The following is a 19,359-nucleotide window of genomic DNA, read 5'->3' on the forward strand; positions in this document are numbered from 1 at the left end:
GTGGCAAATTGTCAAAATTAACTGCATATTAGCCAAAGGCTTACAGCAATCTAGAGAGGATTTATTCAGGATAAATGATTGAATCTCAATAAGAACAATGAGTTTTGTGGTATTTTAACTTGCTCTTGTCTCATCTCTTCTCCCCAGCTCAGCAGTGCCTAAAAACCAGTGGTGAAAAGCAACAATCTAGCAGCCACAGAAGAGGCCAGAATGGAGTTGGAGCTCCTTCAAAGTCCCATGTTCAGAAAATTATCATTATTTGACCTATCTTCTGGTTCCTTGGAAGACCCCTCTTGAAAGTATGAGTATGAAAAAAAAAAAGAAAGTATGAGTATGTCTTTCTTTGATTTGACTTGGAGCCTGACTAGTTTGAACAGACTTTTCCCCAGGAGCATCTGTGGAACACAAGTGTTTAATACCAACAGCTGTTAGGGGGTTGGGGGTGGGGAGGGAAAAAGAGTACAGATAATGTTTGAAGCAAACAGTAAGTTAATCAAACAGCTTAAAAGGGAAAAATAAGAAATGAGATCTCCATAATTGGTTTTGAAGGGCTCTAAAATATTGCTGTAAATCTAGCAGACCACATGCATTCATAGCTGCGTGTGCAAGCTGAAAAAGACTTGAAAAGGTCCTACGTTCTCATCTCTGGCTAAACTGAGGCTCCTTTCTTTTTTTTTTTTTTTTTTTTTTTTTTGAGGCTCCTTTCAAGCAGGAAGTTAAGGCTAAGGAAAGCTGCAGAACTGCCTGGCTCAACATTAAACATGTGCCCCAACACAAACACAGAGCCCTCATTAAAGATAGGGCAACTCATTGGTTCCAAAAATTGAAGGAAATCTTCATTCAATTAGTTAGATTAAATTAACACTAATACTTTGTCCTATAGGACTTTGTAGGACTAACAAATGAGCACTTTGAGAGAAGACTATTGCATTAATAATTTTATGTCACTGAGCAATGATTGCATTTATATAAATGCACAAAATTTGCCTACTATAACTATTTTCCAGACAGTGTTCTCTGACATTTCACTCTGGTTTTCCACACTTGACAACACAGAGCTCAGTTACTTCAGCCCTGCCAAGGGTCACTGATCCTCCTCCAGCAGTTCTTGCTCACTCCCAGCTGGATGGCAGTGTGGAATGCTGCAGCCACCAAGGCTCTCTTTCCACCTCTCAGAGGGGCTCTGTGGCATCATGGAAAACTGGGCTCTCATCCCCAGCTCTGGCACTACTCACCAGGTTACCTAGAACAAGTCATTCATGCTGGACCTCAGCTTCCCCATCCATCACATAAAAGAACTTAAACCACATGAGCTTTAAAAACTCACATTTTTCTCTGACAAGGCATAATTCCATGAAATAAAATAGATCTTTCTATATCAGTGAGGTGAGGGAAGGGAAAAGAGATTTTTTTAAAAATCTCCATTAGCAGAAATAAAATCCTATAAAACAGAAAATAATACATATATGTAAACATATAAACTAAACAGATGTATATTTATTTCACTACAGACTGTTAGGGTACAGCACTGTTTTACACCACTAATAGTGGATTCAGATATCAGACTGAAGATTGCAGTCCAGCTTGCAGACTGAAGCTTTGTCAATCAGTAGATATATTACTTTATTGATAATAATAATAATAATAATAGTTAAAAGTCATTGGATATTACCTATATGTCACAAACTCAAAACTCTACTGTTCCATCTGTGACAAATTACTTAAGCCTCAATTACCAAGGATGAATGGGAGCACACATAATACATTAGCTGCAATATTACAGATTCTCAGCAAGCACTTTTAAAAATCATATCATGTTATTTTGAACAATATGTAAGTTTATTGAAAATAATTACTCCACGGGCACCTGGGTGGCTCAGTCAGTTAAGTGTCTATCTTTGGCTCAGATCATGATCCAAGGGTCCTGGGATGGAGACCCATCTCAGGCTCCCTGAACACTGGGGAGTCTGCTTCTCCCTCTCTCTCTGCCCCTCTCCTCTGCTCATGTATTCTATTTCTTTCTCTCTCAAATAAATAAATAAATAAAATCTTTCTTTAAAAAGAACAATTACTCCATTATCGTCCAAGTTAATGTAAAGTTTGCAGCCACCAACTGTGGAAAAAAATCTCTTCAAATATGTTTGCCTTTACTTTTCTTGGAAACTACTATTTTTAAATATCGCATCTTTTAGGTTGTTCATTCCAAAGGCAATAATGGTAATAAATGTATTGTTTCCCTGCCTTTCCTATTATTATTCCAAAATGATTTCTAACAAATTCAGGCAGCTTATCAAGAGATGCCGCAAAGAACAAATGAGAAAAATGACATCTGTGAGAGAGGTATGCTCTATTGAAAAGCTATAGCCAAAAACTAAAGATTTTTAAATTAGACAGTTGCTCTAACCAGGCACTTAAGTGTTAATGAGACTGTTTTTATAATCACATGGCTATGTTCTTTCATTTAACTTTTATTATTTTTAGTGATTCAACAACAGATTCAGAAGAGCACTTAGAGATCAACCAGTTTGATATCCTTCCAGTTCCAATCCCTGTGTTCAGAAGAAAAAAGTGAGACCTTAAAAAACCAGTCAATCAGTCAACTATCAGCTGTTGTACATTTATCATTAATTGCTAGGCTCTGTGCAGGTTCTTGGGGTACCTCATGAACAAAAGAACACTAAAGAGAATCCCTGCCCTCACAGTGTTCACATTCTAGTGGAGAGAAATGACTTATCCAAGCAACATTTAAGGCCAGTGGCAAAGCTGGGTCACCAAACATCCAAGACCTCAAATAGCCAGAGCAATCTTGAAAAAGAAAAACAAAACTGGAGGTATCACAAATCCAGGCTTCAAGTTATACTACAAAGCTATAGTAATCAAAACAGTATGATACTGGCACAAAAAAGTAGACACAAATCTATAGAACAGAATAGAAAATCCAGTAGTGAACTCACAACTATATGGTCAATTAGCCTTTGACAAGGCAAGAAAGACTATCCAGTGAAAAGCGATCTCTTTAACAAATGGTGTTGGGAGAACTGGACAGCTACATACAAAAGAAAGAAACTGGACCACTTTCTTGTACCATATACAAAAATAAACTCAAAATGGATCAAAGACCTAAATGTGAGACCTGAAACCATAAAAATCCTAGAAGAGAGCACAGGCAGCAATTTTATCAGCTGTAGAACATTTTTCTAGATTCTGATGTAAGAGAAATAAAAGTAAAAATTAGGACAACATCAAAATAAAAACCTACATAGCAAAGCAAACAGTCAACAAAACTAAAAGGCAACCTACTAAATAGGAGAAGATATTTGCACATATCCAATAAAGGGTTAGTATCCAAAATATATAAAGAACTGATATATAACTCAATACAGACAGAAAAAAAACAATCCAATTTAACAATGGGCAGAAGACATGAACAGACTCTCTCCAGAGAAGACATACAGATGGCCAACAGACACATGAAAAGATGCCCAACATCCCTCACCATCAGAGAAATGCAAATCAAAACTACAATTAGATATTACCTCACCCTGATGAGAATGGCTAAAATCAAAAACACAAGAAACAAAGAAAAATACCATATGATTTTACTTGTGTCTAGAAATTAAGAAACAAAACAAACAAGCAAAGGTAAAAAAAATAAGAGAAAGAAAGTAGGAAACAGACTGTTAATTATAGAAAACAATCTGATGGTTACCAGAGGGGAGGGGGTTGGAGGGATCAGTTAAATATGTGATAGGGATTAAGGAGTACACTTGTCATAATGAGCACAGGGTGATGTGTGGACCTCTTGAATTACTATATTGTATATCTGAAACTAATATAACATTGTATATTAATTAGGGACATGTATGAAAAGCCCAAAGCTAAACTCATACTCAATGGCTAAAAAGTGACAGCTTTTCCTCAAAGATCAGGAACAAAGTAAGGATATCCATTCTCTCCTCTTTAATGTAATTCCAAAAGTCCTAGCCACAGCATTTGGGCAAGAAAAACAAATAAGAGTCATCTAAATAGGAAAGGAAGAAGTTAAATCTGTCCCTTTTTGCAGATAATGTAACCCTATAAAAGATACCAAAGAACTATCAGAACCATTACACAGATTAAATAAAGTCACAGGATACAAACAAAAAAAGTTGTCTTTTTATACACTAACAATAAATTATCTGAAAGGGAAATTAAGGAAACAATCTCATTTACAATAGCACCAAAAAGAATAAAATATATAGGAAGAAAATTAACTAAGAAAATAAATGACTTATACGACTGAGGACTACAAAAGAAAGAAATTAAAGAAGACACAAACAAATTGAAATACATCCAGTGTTCATGCATAGGAAGACTTAATATTGTTAATATTTCCATACTATCCAAAGCAATCTATAGATTCAATACAATTTCTGCCAAAATTCCAATGGTATTCTTTACAGTAACAGAAAACCAATTCTAAAATTCATATGAAACCACAAAAGAGGGATCCCTGGGTGGCGCAGCGGTTTGGCGCCTGCCTTTGGCCCAGGGCGCGATCCTGGAGACCCGGGATCGAATCCCACATCAGGCTCCCGGTGCATGGAGCCTGCTTCTCCCTCTGCCTGTGTCTCTGCCTCTCTCTCTTTCTCTCTGTATGACTATCATAAATAAAATAAAAAAATAAAAAAAAAAACTTTAAAAAAAAAAACCACAAAAGATCAGAATTGTCAAATCAATCTCAAGAAACAGGAACAAAGCTGGAGGCATTACAACTCCAGATTTTGAAGTGTATTACAAAGCTACTATAATCAAAACAATATGGTACTAGCATAAAGACAGATACGTAGGCCAATGGAACAAAATGGAGAACCCAGAATAAATCCATGTACATATCAAATGACCTTCAACAATGATGCCAGGAACACACAATGGAGAAATGGTGTTAAGAAAACTGAATATCAGAGCACCTGAGTAACTCAGTCAGTTAGGCATCTGCCTTTAGCTCAGGTCATGATCTCAGGGTTCTAGGTTCATGATCTCAGGGTTCTAGGACTAGGTTCTAGTCCAACCCATGTTGGACTCCTTGCTCAGAGGGGAGCCTGCTTCTCCTTCTCCTTCTGTCTCTCCCCCCAACCCTGCTCATGCACTCTCTACCTCTCTCAAACAAATAAATAAAATCTTTTAAAAAAAGGAGCAAAGCTGAATATCTACATGAAAATTGTACCTTTACTTTACAGCATAAACAAAAGTCAATTTAAAATGTATTAAAGACTTAAACTAAGGCCAGAAATAGTAAAACTCCTGGGAGGAAATATAGGAGAAAAACTTCATTGACAGTGGTATTGCCAATGATTTCATAGAAATGACACCAAAAGTATAAGCAACAAAAATAGACAAGACCAGAAAGCTTTTGCACAGCAAAGGAAACAATCAACAGAGTAGAAAAGGCAACCTATGGAATGGGAGAAAATATTTACAAGCCATATATGTGGTAGGGAATTAATCTTCAAAATATAAAAGGAAGGGGGTCCTGGTTGGTTCAGTTGGTAGAACATGCAACTCTTCATCTCAGGGTCATAAGTTCAAGCTCCTGTGTTGGTTATGAAGCCTACCAAAAAATAAATAAATAAAAATAGTAAAAACAACCAAACAAAATCTATAACAAATTTCTAAAACTCAATAGTAAAAAAAACTAAAGCAGTTTAAAAATGGGGTAAGGATGAATAGACATTTTTCCAAAGAAGACATACAAATGGCCAACAGATATATGGAAAAAATGCTCAATGTCACTAATCATTGGGGAAATGCAAATCAAAGCCACTATGAGATATCATCAGCTTACAGCCATCAGGACAGTTATTATTAAACAAACAAACAAACAAAGAGGGCACCTGGGTGGCTTAGTTGGTTAAATGTCTGCCTTCAGCTCAAGTCATGATCCTGTGGTCCTGGGATGGAGTCATGTGTCAGGCTCCCTTCTCAGTGGGGAGTCTACTTCTCCCCACTCATGCTCGCTCTCTCTCTCTCTCTCTCTCTCTCTCTCTTTCTCTCTCTCTCTCTCAAATAAATAAAATCTTTTTTTGAAACAGATAACAAGGTTGGTGAAGATGTGAAGAAATTGGAACCTTTGTGCATTTTGAGGGAATGCAAAATGGTGCAGCTGCTATGGAAAATAGTATAGAGATCCCTCAAAATATTAAAATTAGAACTACCATAAGATCTAGCAATCCCACTTCTGGGTATTTATCCAAAGGAATTGATATCAGGATCTTGAAGAGATATTAGCGCTCCTATGTTCACTTGCAGCACTATTCATAATAGTCAAGATATGGAAATAACCTAAATGTCCATTCACAAATGAAAAGATAAAGAAAATGTGGTATATACATATAGTGGTATATCTCACCTTAAAAAAAAAAGTTCTAACACATGCTCCAACATGGATGAAACTTGAAGATGTTATGCTAATTCAAATAAGCCAGTCACCAAAAGACAAATACTACACAACTCCACTTACACGAGATATCTAAGAGTCAAACTCATAGAATCTAAAAGTGGAATGAATGCTCGTTGCTAGGGGCTGGGGAAAGGGAGAAATGGGGAGTTACTGCTAATGAACAGGCATAAAATTTCAGTCAAGCAAGATAAATAAATTCTAAAAATCTGCTGTACAACATTGTACCTATAGTCGACAATACTGTATTATACTTCTAAAATTTTGTTATAAGCAGATTTCATGTTAATAGTTTACTAATAAATAAAAATATTTTATTAATAAAAATAAATTTATTGTTAATAATATTAAATGTATTATAATAATGTATTATAACAATAAAATGTAATATAATATTACTAAATATCTTATAATAATTAAGGATTACTTATTAATGATAAAATAACTATTAATAAATAAAATCATTTTTTAAAGAAAAGAGCTTTGGAACCAGAAGGTTCAAATCCCACCCTGCCACTTTCTGGCTGAGGAATTTGGGGTGGGTTTCCTCATACATTTCTTCGTTTTACAAAAAGAGGCTAATGGTTCCCACCTCACAGAGGTAGGGCGGATTGAGAGATTGCCATAGAGGTCAGCACAACACCAGCTTCCCATGTAGCCCTTCCAGGCCCAGGCCCCTTTCTCTACCCTCAGAAATGGCAAAGGCTTCAGGGAAGCAAAGCTTCTTCAAAGAGCAGATACATCAAACCAGGGGCTCTAACACTGGCTTGGCTGCTCACAGACTGGTTCCCACCTGGAGGGGAGGCCCTCGCAATCCCATTCAAAGTCTCTGAAGGGCTTCTTTCGCCACCTCTGTTCAAATCAAAATCTGCTCTCAACCCCCCAGGGCTCCTGCAGCTTCATTCTCTTTTACACTCTTTGCCTGCTGGTGGCTCCCGGGTGAAAAGCCCTAGATGCTGCTAATCTTTAGTTTGCATATGAACAAAGGAAATGGTTTTAGCTCACAGTAAAACCTCTGAAGGAACAAGCCAGGAGCTGACGTGGGAGAGCAGCCTGACTGTCAGCAGGGCCAGCGAGTAAATAGCCTAACAGTATTAATAGAACTAGGAGAACAATAGGAGGCACCATAACTCTCCCACATGCTGAAAAATAAACAAAGACCCAAACTAAGAGCACCACAGACTGGATGACAGAAGGTTGGAAAATGCTGCCTACAAATCAATCCCCAGTCTTTGTTCAGTTTTCCAAATCATTTAGCACAGGGACATGTGCTACATTGGACCTTCTGATAGGAAAGCCACTTCCAAACAGTTTTGACAATTCGCGAGTGCTGTTTATTGTAGTTTATGATCTCTACAAGGGAAAAGTTTGGAGCTGCTCTTTAAAATACACTTCATTCATTCAGCAAATATTTACTAGACGGTCACTCTGTGGGTCAGTGAGCTAGTTCCTGCATGTACACAACAGCCAACAACACAGAAATGCAGGTTCCTTCCTTGGGGAAATCACATTCAAGTGGCAAAGACAGACAAAAGCAAGTGGATGAAGAAACAAAATAAATACCAATTGCAGTAAGTTTGGGCAAGGGAAAAAGGAGGAGCTGACATGGAGAATAACAGTAGTCTGAGGAAAGAAGAAGGAACATTTTAGCTGAGCCCCAAAGAACAAGAAAACAAAGCCCTTGACAGAAGTGCAACATCATGTAATTCCATGTATATAAAATATCCAGAAAGGCAAATCTATAGTTGCAGAAAGGGCATGGATGGTTGCCTAGGGCTAGGGGCATGAATGAGGAGTGAGTGTAAATGAGCATGAGGTTTCTTTCTGGAATGATGGGAAATGTTCTAAAATTAGATTGTATTGGGATTACAGGGCTCTGTAAGTACATTTAAATGACTAGTATATTTAAGATGGGTGAAATTATCTCAATAAAGCAATAGATAGATAGGTAAATAGATAGATGAGAGAATGAGAGAGAGATTGACAGAGACTGAAAGAATAGAGCCCAGGAAACAATTTTTTCCGAAGGCCCTCTAACCAGCCGGCACCAGGCTCTCACAATACTTCTGGTAGGTAAAGTCTCTGATCCCTGAATTAAAGCACCTTGATAGGAAAGAACAGAATTTCTTTTTAACTATCTTATGGGTTACTTTCACTCAAACCAGATGCTACTTAATCTGTTCCTATCTGGATTATAACAAACTGTTCCTGAAGCCTGGTTCAAATAAAGAAAGAGAAGGAGAGAGGAAGATGGGAAGATCATCCCAGGGGAGGGAACCACATGCATAAGAATTCTCCTGTGGGTAGTCACCTGACCCTTGTGAGGTACTAGAGGCCTTGAGAAGTAGGATAGGACAGAGAAGAGATTGGACAGGCCAGATGCCACAGGGCCTCCATGGCCATGGTAAGGAGCAAGCTGCTTTCAACTCTATCAAATGGACTAAAGTTGTGCCCAAGATTGCGAATCCGAGAAACCACCAAGGAGCCCACACCGATACAAGTACACGAGGGTTTATTTACAAGCTCGAGCTTGGGTCCAAGTATACTCCACACAGCAGAGCAGGGACTTGGACCCCGAAGTGGGTTACAGCTGGGTTTTTTATGGGCTGGTCTAGGGGATTTTCAGAAGGGGTGGAGGAATTTTTTTTTTTTCCAATATGGGGGAAAGGGTGGAGGAGTTTCTTAAGATCTGATATGGGATTCTCTGCTGAGGACAATTCTGAGCTCTGTTTTCTTTCTGATATGGGATTCCCTGCTGAGGACATTCTGCAGTTTTTCCTGTAAAGTTCAACTCTTATTCACAGGGGCCTAAGATGGCTGTACTTGTGCTAATGCTAAACTTGAGGTGGAATGGCCTTAATTTTTCTCAGCCTCCACACTTATACTATCAATCCCTCACATTATTAATGTTGTGATGAAGAAACAAAAGGCAGGGCATGGAGAAGTGATGCTTTCTTGATGTTTTATAATGTGCCGTCCCACACTTACAGCCCATTCAGAGACACTGGTTTTATTAACTCCAGCTATTAGATGAGGAAACTAATACACACCTGACAAGTTCAATTGACTTGCCCAAGTTGACACAGCTATTAACATGGGACCCAAGAATTCCCTTTATTTTATGAATAAGTTCTGCCCACTTGTTCTCCCCACTTGCCAAACATCTAGTTTACCAAAATCCAGATTACCAATCTGCATCAGTTATCTATCCCAGCATAATGAACCTCTGCAAAATTTAGTAGCTTAAAAAAACCCTTAATATTGCCAGGATCCATGGGATGGTTGGTCAACTGTAGACCTAGACCAGACTCAGTGAACTTCACCTGGCTAGCTCATGTGCCTACAATTACTTGGCCGGTCAACTGGTATCCAGTTGGTCTAGGATGACTTTACTCACATGTCAGGTAATAAACTGACTGCCAGGTAGGCAAAGGAAGTGACTGGGCCACATATCTTTGATCATGCAAGAGGCCAGCTGAAGTTTTTTACCCGGCAACAATAAGGTTCCAAGAGAACAAGTGGAACCACCCCACGTTTCCTGAGGCCTAGGCTTAGCACTGGCACCACCCCTTGTACTACACTCTACTAGACGAGGCTAGTGACAAGAACAGCTCAGAATCAAGAAGGTAAATCAATTCTACTTTATGATAGGAAGAGGTACAAAGACACATCACAAGGCCATGAATAGAGGGAAGAATGAAAGATTATTGCAATTTTTGCAATCTACTAAAATTTCATTCCCACCAAGAGATAAATTATCCCAAAACGATTAATGACCAGAAATTATTCCCAGAATCCCACTATTTCCTCTGCCAGGTACCCACAGAACTCACTTTTCCAGCCTCCCTTTCTTAAGAAAGCATGTGACCTAGCTCTGCTGAACAGACACAAGCAAGCCTTCAATTTGGAAACAAACCACATGAGGAAGTAAGCTCTACTCCAAACCTATGTATTAACAGAGTCAAGCAATAAAAGTATCTAGATTAGGGAGCAAGAGTAGCACAGCTTCTGTGGGCCAGTCCCAAACATCAGAGAAAGCACCAGTATTTATGCTAAGCTGTAGTGCCGTCTTCCTAGCAGTGCCTCCACAGTGTGATCTGGGCTTTGTTTCTGAATGAATAGCCAGCTTCAAGATTCATCTCTAGCCTTCCCTGAGACTCTGTGAGCCTCCTACATCCTTTCAGGAATTGCTTTCTTGAGTAAACCAGCAAACATGGATTTAGTGCTTGCAACTAAAAATTCTGACAAGGACACAATATTTCTGTCATTGTCCCAGTCTTTGCCTGAAGGTGGGATTCTTTATCCACCTAGACTGTCCTGAGCACCTGAGCTGGCTTATCTCACATAACCATGGATGCAGGTGACAGGACTGTTCTGACCCCTTTCATTGTTTGCCTTTTGAAAGCAATTTAGAACCCATGGTGGCATCCCCCATCAAACCTGAAAGACATGTTCTTCATAATATGTTATAAAGACATAAATGCAAATAACCATGATTTCTAGATAATAGAGCTTTAAACAATAACTTTTCAGAAAATACATCATCTAACCCCTGTTGTAAAAAAGTGTAGCCTATCTTTTATGAGAGGCACTAAAAGCGTGGTATAGCTTGCTTGACAAGAGTAGTCATAGTCTTTTAAACTCATCTGTTCTGGAAGAAAAATTTTCACATTCCAGTGACAGATATCTCAGATTCCGTAAAGATTCCCTTGCCAGGGCCCTTCTACAGTACAATCCACTCGTATACATAAAGTAGGAAACTTTTTTACATACCTGATTATGCCACTCCACTGAGTAAACCTTAAGTCATTCTGTACTGACTTGGGCAAAAAGTCCAAATTCCTCAGCATTACTTGTAAGGTTAGCAATGCCTGTCTCTCCAGCCCTGTGTCTTGCTATGCTTTAAAACTGCACTCCTTGCCTCCAGCACTCCATTTATAGCCATGCTCTACTATTTATGGTTCATTCATTGAATGGAATATATTGTTCCTTACTTCCTATAGCTTGATTCACACTCTTCCATCTGTTTGGCATCACCTTCTAAACTTTGTCCAAATGATAAACAGTTATCCTTTTATCAATACACAACAACAATGTCAACTAACTCTAGAGTATCTGCATATTCACATATGGATTTTGTTTTAATCAAAATTCTTCCATTTGCAAATAACAGAACACTCAAACTGGCTTTAAGGACAAACAATTTGAACAGACACTTTACAAAGGATTTACAAATGGCCAATAAGTACGTGAAAATATGCTTAATATCATTAGTCATAAGAGAAATGCAAATTAAAATCACAATGAGGTATCATTTTTACATCTACTAGAATGATTACAATTATAACAGCAGACAACAAAAAATGTTAGCTAAGATATGGAACAACTGGAACTCTCATACATGGCTGCAGGGAGTGTATAATGGTACATGTACTTTAGAGGACTGATTGCCAATTTCTTTTAAAATTAAACATACATCTATCCAATGCCCAGCAATTCCATCCCTAGATATTTAGTCATGAGAAATGAAAACATACGTCCACAAAGACTCATATAAATATATTCATAGCAGTTATATTCATTATAGTGTAAAATGGAAATAATTTCAAATGCCCAACAATAGGACAATAATAATTAAACTGTTATATATTCATACAATTGACTACTACTTAACCATATAAAGGAACCAACTATTAATATACACAATAGCATGGATGAATCTCAAAAACAGAGCAAAAAACACTACACCAAAAAAGTAAAAACTGCACAATTCCATAAACATGAAATTTTAGAGCAGGAAAATATAATCTACAGGGATAGAAGTCAGAAAGTGGTTGCCAAAGGGGAGACAGGGGAAGACTAACTAATAAAGGACATAAGGGATACACCTCTGGAGTGATAGACTGGGCACCTGGGTGGCTTGGTCAGTTAAGCATCTGGATTGATAGAAAGGTTCTATATCCTGTTTTGGGTGGCGGGTGCTCAAGTTATATATTTGTGGTGACCCATCAAATTGAATATTTAATATGCTCATTTTCTAATGTACACTTAATTCCAAATAATCTGGCTTTAAAAATAGATCCTCTCACTAGACCCATGCATGCACATAAACACAACATTCTTCCCCCAATTTTAGCACATTTCCAGACCCAGAAGGTCACATCATCCAGAAGAATTCCTGGACTAAATGACTTCTAAGGGCTTCCAATAGCTCATATTCTCTGAAGAAAAAAAAACATGTCTGGAATCATAATGCCATCACAAAGTTAATGGGGAGAAATGAGTCTCCTAAATTCCATTGATTCAAGTTTCACCTGTAGCATATATTAAGAAACACTCACACACATCTTTCTTGGAAGTTAACTGCAAAAGTCAATGTCTTTATTCTGGCCCTATGGAACAAAGGTGGAATCTAGGAACTCATTGTAAAAAACAGCACAGATTGAGGATGACTGCAAGCAAGGGTAGAAAAGTCCTAGAACAGAAGGCCTGGTTTGGAGTCTCAGCTATACCACTAAACAAGCTAAAATACCCTAGAAAGAATCTTGGCCTACTGTCTCATTTCAAAGATGAGCACATTGATTTCCAGAGAAGAGGAAAGACTGGTTCAAGTTCAAACAGCAAGTGGCAGAGCCTGGATTACAACACTGTCTTATCAAATCCAATTGTTATGAATCCTGCTGTTTTGTTCGCCCAGTGTTTATTTTCTAGGAATTTCTGCTTCATCGAATTATGTGCAGGGCTATAGAAGAAGCTGCTATAGTCCTTCAAAGTAACTTACACCACCTGGCCTACAGGTCATGGATATAGAGGTGGGCATCTAACTCAAGTTTCACCAATCTGTCATACCTGGGTGGGGGGCTGGGGGGGGGAGAGAAGGAAGAGGAGAAGAAAAAAAGAAAGATCTTATCTGCCAATAGATGCTTATACTTTAGGTGCTATTGACAATGGTCATCAGCTATCCCATGGAAAAGAAAAATCCATAAGTCAGAGGTGCCCAAAGACTAGGGTTGCTAATCAGCCTCCAGATTCTTTCTACAGAGCTTCTGGGAGTTCAGGGATATTCAAGGAAGTATTTGTTCCAGAAAACATAAAAAAGATAATTCTATTGGTGACAACTAAGTACAAACACGTGAACTAGAAACATAATACTATCTCTGAAGCTGAGATTCCTTACTCTAAGGAAAGGATGCGTAGTAGATATGGATGTCCATCATACAGTTATTTATAGTGCTGGCAAAAAGTAGAAATTACCTGTAAGAGAAACAAAAGCAAAAATGAACTATTGGGACTTCATCAAGATTAAAAAGCTTTGTGGGTTTTTGTTGTTGTTGTTGTTGTTGTTGTTTGTTTGTTGGTTTTGTTTTGTTTTGTTTTGTTTGGTGTTTTGGTTTTTTTGTTGTTGGTTTTTTTTTTTTTTTTTTGGTTTTATAGATTTATTTTCAAAGGGAAAAACAGACAATTTAAATACAAGTCTAAACAGAATTACTCTGTCAAAGGCAGCAATAATGCCAAAACGCGTTCTCACTTCCAGACACTCACCAGCATCTTCTGACTCCTCTCTCGGTGAAAAAAGGGGGTCTGATCTCTTACTCATGTACATCCTTCTTATCTGCAAGGTAATCTACAATTTCTTGTGGACACATTAACTTCTCCGCATCTGTGTCAGGAATTTCAAACCCAAATTCATCCTCCATGGCCATGATAATCTCCACTTGGTCCAAACTGTCTAAGCCCCGTTCTTTCATAAAGTGGGAACTTACCGAGAGCTTTTCTGGATCAATCTTGTCATAGAGTTTCAAGACATAAAGAACCCGGTCCTTGATCCCCTCTAACGTCAGAGGGGGTGCATCGCTATCCTGACAGCACAGCTGTGTGCCTGGAACCTGCGGGAGCACCGGGGCTGGCTGCAGAGCCCCAGGCCTCGTCCGGGTTCCCGCGGGGCACAGGGGGGTGCCGGGCGGCTGGGCCGCGGCCAGCATGGGAACCAGGGGCAGCGGCGCCAAGGCCGCAGGCAGTCGGCGGACACAAGCCAAAAGGACACGAGTCACCATGCCTGCGCCAACCCAGGATGCACCAAGATAAAAAGCTTTGGCACAGCAAAGGAAACAGTCAACAAAACTAAAAGGCAACCCAGAATGGAAGAAGATATTTGCAAATGACACATCAGATAAAGGGTTAGCATCCAAAATTTATAAAGAATTTATCAAACCCAACACCCCAAAAACAAATAATCCAGTCAAGAAATGGGCAGAAGATATGAACAAACATTTCCCCAAAGACATACAAATGGCCAACAGTCATGTGAAAAAATGCCCCACATCACTGGGTATCAGGGAAATACAAACCAAAACCACAATAAGATAGCACCTCACTGGTCAGAATGGCTAAAATTAACAAGACAGGAAACAACAGATGTTGGCAATGACACAAAGAAAAGGAAACCCTCATATGCTGTTGGTAGGACAGCAAACTGGTGCAGTCACTCTGGAAAACAGTATGGAGTTTCCTCAAAAAGTTAAAAATAGAACTACCCTATGACCCAGCAATTGCACTACCAGGTATTTATCCAAAGGATACAAACATAGTGATTCGAAGGGGCACATGTACCCCAATGTTTATAGCAGCAATGCCCACAATAGCCAAACTATGGAAAGAGCCCAGATGTCCATCAACATATGAATGGATAAAGAAGATGTGATATATAAATTGGTGTATATTATATATATAATATATATATATAATACACACACACACACACACAATAGAATATTACTCAACCATCAAAAAGAATGAAATCTTACCATTTGCAATGACATGGATGGAACTAGAGGGTATTATGCTAAGCGAAAAAGCCAGTCAGAGAAAGACAAATACCATATGATTTTACTCATATGAGGAATTTAGAAACAAAACAGATGAACACAGGGCAAGGGAAGAAAAAATAAAATAAGATAAAAACAACAAGGGAGGCTAACCATAAGGGACTCTTAACTACAGGGAACAAACTGAGGGTTGCTGGAGGGAAGGTGGGAGAATGGACGGGATAATTGGGTGATGGGCATTTAGAGGGACACTTGAAGTAATGAGCACTGGGTATTATAGGCAACTGATGAATCACAAAATTCTACCCTCAAACCAATAGTAGTACACTATGTTATCTAAATTGAATTTAAATTTAAAAAAGAAGAAAAAAATAAATAAAAGCAAACAAAAAAACAAAGTAGAAATCACCTAAATGTATAAAATAGGAGAGATGTTAAAAAAATTTTAATGTAGCCCTAAGATAAAATATTATATAGATATTAAATATCCTGTCCTAGAAGAGTATTTAATGATTTGGCCATTGTTTTTAATTTAATGCTAAATTTAAATATCATAATCAAAACTACATAAAACATAATCACAATTTTGTAAAAATATGGATACATACTATATGCATATATAAACATAGATAAAAAGACTGGAAAGAGAAACTATGCTAACAAGATACCATCCGTGTTAGCCAGATTATGGTTTTGTTCCAGTTGGTCTCCAGTTACCTAGCAGAAGTAAGGACAAAGAAAATCAACCTTCTCTACTTCTATCTAATCCACTCAATTAAATTCAATACACTAAATGTCAGATTTCCTTAAAAGAAAAAAGAACTTTTATTTATTGGCTTTGTAGACAAATAAAAAGGAATTGGCATCAACCCCATGTTTTGCAAATGCGCTACTCTTGGTCCTGGGTAGGATGTTTTCAAGATCATAAGCATCACCCTCAAGCTCCATATGGCCAGCAGTGGTTGCAGTTACTTACCCCTCGTGCCTCTAATTTGCCTTGCTGCTGGGTTCCTGCCAAAGATGCTTGTTCTAGAGGAACCAAAGTAATTAACGTGGGCCTCAATGTGCCATCTGATCAAATGGATGTGACCAATAGCCCCCAGCCTGTCACCTGGGCTTGGTTTTGTCATAGTACCCACCTTGCTCCTATCATCACTGGTCTCCATCTCACTGAATTGTCTCTACAGAGGCAAGGGCAGAGTTTTCATTGATTCTTTACTCATAGACAGGGGTAATAGTCAAAATATCTAATAACCAGATTGGCTCACCCACCATCCAATCAGAAGAGGTACAGACAGCAGCTCTAGAGGAGTGTTCTAGAGGCCTTCGCTGTGCTTGCCATCAGTTTTTTAGTTGTTGGATCATGAGGAGGATCAGGACAACAGGAATCTTGGAAGGGATCAATTGGGTCTCAGAGCAGCATTTATTACTAACTGAATTGATATAACTTAATATTTTAACAATCACTATGGTCATACCAGGGTACCATACCACCCAGAGACCTGGGTAAGAGGAGTCCATGTTCGGGTCCCCACATCTTAGAAAGTCTCACATGTCACAAAAGACATACTCAATAAGAACACATGGACACTTTGTACATCAGTATTTAACACTAGCAAGCATGGCCCATTACCTAAACACCTGCTCTCAAGACCAACACCATTCAGACTCAGGAAAGCAGTTCTGGTTATTTCTTCCCCTAAGTTCTTTTTCTTCAATCTTGCCTTAAGTTCTTGAACAAAAGATGAATAAGTCTGACTGAGTGTTTGTGGGTTGTGGCTCTACTAACATCAAAGAGAGACAGGAATTTGGAGCGCAAGGGGGATTTGCATGGAGGGAGGGCTCAGGTTTGAAAAAGACAAATTAATTAATTTGTCAAATTCTTCCACAAAGATAGATAAATGTGATGGATTCTTGAATAATGAAGTATCATTTCCCAGTAGTGCTGAGTGTTCATTTTTTTTTTGGTTCTCTCTGTGTTCTAGTATATTATTCCAGAATATTCACAAATTAGCATGGTATTCATGGTATTTAAGCGCATGTGACTATGCAATATTTGTCATATTAAATGATTTATCTGTATGTACTGTCATGAAAAGATGGCCAAAATATATTAAGTTAAAAAGCACAGTGCAGAACATTAAGTACATTATGTTCTCATGGGGGTGGTGGTGAGGTGGGTTTAAGTTCATTTACCCAGAGATACATACATTCTACAGTCGTAGTCAGTTTCTGGATTTTCAGTCTAGGATTCTTTCTGGGTGTCCAAGGAGAGGATATCTTACTCTAGTTCATGCTCTTCTGAAGTGTTTGAATACGTTTTACTGTTCACAGATTACTTTTTCAATTTAAGAAACTAGTATTTAATATTCTTTATACACATTCCTTAGACACAGAGTGAATTTCCTTTTGTTATTGATCTAGATTTTTGAATTTTTCTACGTTGAACATGCATTAGTACACCCTTAATAATTTCACTTCTAGTGAATTCAGAAAGTCCTAAAAATTGTAGTCATCCATCACTGCCCCTAACAATTAGTCCAGTGCACTTTCACAGGATTTCTGTTTCTGCAGCTGAGACTGTGTGGGCTTCTAGTTACACTGGGAAGTGAAGCTACTGTGCAGAGACTGTGTGTGTGTCTGTGTGTACTTGAGAGAGAGAGAGAGAGAGAGAGAGAGAGTGTGTGAGAATCACTGAGAGACAGAGACAGGAAACTGTCGCATTTCCCTAGATGAATAAACCCAGGAAAGCAGCAAAGATAACGGCCTGAGAAGAATGTTAGGTAGGTACGAGGAGTCTTCTGGTATCATTCTTCTCAGAAATCACCAGTCCCAGGCCACTGGTAGAGATGGCTAACTGGAGTGAGGTAGAGGAAGGATGCAGCCCTGGCAGCCCATGTAAGGTTCACATCAGCCCCTTGGACTGCAGTGGCCTGTTTACAGAGCAGCTAGCCTGAAAACCCCGTTCCTCCCCCCCTCCCCCCGCCATCTGTGTTTATTCTCCCTGTTCATTCCAGTGCACACTGCTAGCTCTTGGGCTTTGTGCACAAGTTGTCCAAAACTCTGAAACCAAAGCAAGGAGGTGTCCACAGTCCTGAGCTTCATACCTACAGTTCCAAATGCCTCAGCCTTCTCTTTAAAAAAAAAAAAAAAAAAAAAAACCTATTAGCTCCATTTCATTTCATCTCATTCTAAAATCCACTACTTCATTTGGGGAAACAGGACTCTTGTGATCTCTGATTGCCTAGGCATTCATAATTGATAACCTGCCTCAGAAAAAAAAAGTCACCATTAGCTGTTTCATTTGATATGCCCCAGAGCTCCAATTATGGAAGCCCCACTAGTTGAACGGAACTTTATTCCAATGAAGCAAATCAATAAGGGATGAGAGAGGTGGGGTGGGGAAGAACAAGAGAAAGAAAGAGAGACAGAGATGTGGAGACAGAGACCACAGAGTCCAGCTAACAGACGCAGAGAGGGGAGGTAGAGACAGAGAGAGAGGATGAATTCTTCAACCTGCCAATAGCCAAAGGATCACCCAGGGAGGTTTTTAGCATGGTCCTGGTTGTTTTCTAGACTCCGGCTCCAGTAAAATTCCCTTAGCACCTCCTCTGGATGGAAAGAGGAAACAGGGCTCCCTTTTCCTGAAAGTGACCTTTCCAGATTGTATATTCATTATCTTAAAGCCTCGGCATCTGGCAACCTTCAGAATGAGCAATACAGGGGGAAACACTGCATGCCTCAAGATGCTTAAGTTATGAAAGTCTACATGTAGAGCAGATGAGATTGGGGAAAAGGAAGGTAGTCCTTGAGTGTGGGGGAGAAAACTAGGAACAAGTTCAAAAGCAATACACTTTACTACCAAGAACTTTGAAGTCATCAGCTCTTCGTAAAAGAATGCCCTGCTACTGTGTCATTTATATGTGTCTTGGGTGCAATTTCACTACTCAAGAAATATGTGTACCATGTTCAATCACGTCAGTTCTGGCGGCAGTGGAATGCTTAAGATATTTTTCTGGAACATTCTATTGCAATGCAAAATACGACACACACACACACACACACACACACACGCTCACATCCAGTGACCTTGCCCTC

The 19,359-nt window shown here is 38.8% G+C and overlaps 1 long non-coding RNA gene and 1 pseudogene across 1 annotated transcript in view; both read right to left on the reverse strand.

The window, feature by feature from the left end:
• Positions 1 to 19,359, reverse strand: part of LOC112926877 (uncharacterized) — a 90,802-nt gene that overhangs the window by 30,817 nt on the left and 40,626 nt on the right. The window lies entirely within an intron of this gene.
• LOC112926869 (acyl carrier protein, mitochondrial pseudogene) lies at positions 13,828 to 14,490 on the reverse strand (annotated as a pseudogene).

Source organism: Vulpes vulpes, chromosome 4 (genome assembly GCF_048418805.1).
Source record: "Vulpes vulpes isolate BD-2025 chromosome 4, VulVul3, whole genome shotgun sequence".
NCBI classification, from domain to species: Eukaryota; Metazoa; Chordata; class Mammalia; order Carnivora; family Canidae; genus Vulpes; species Vulpes vulpes.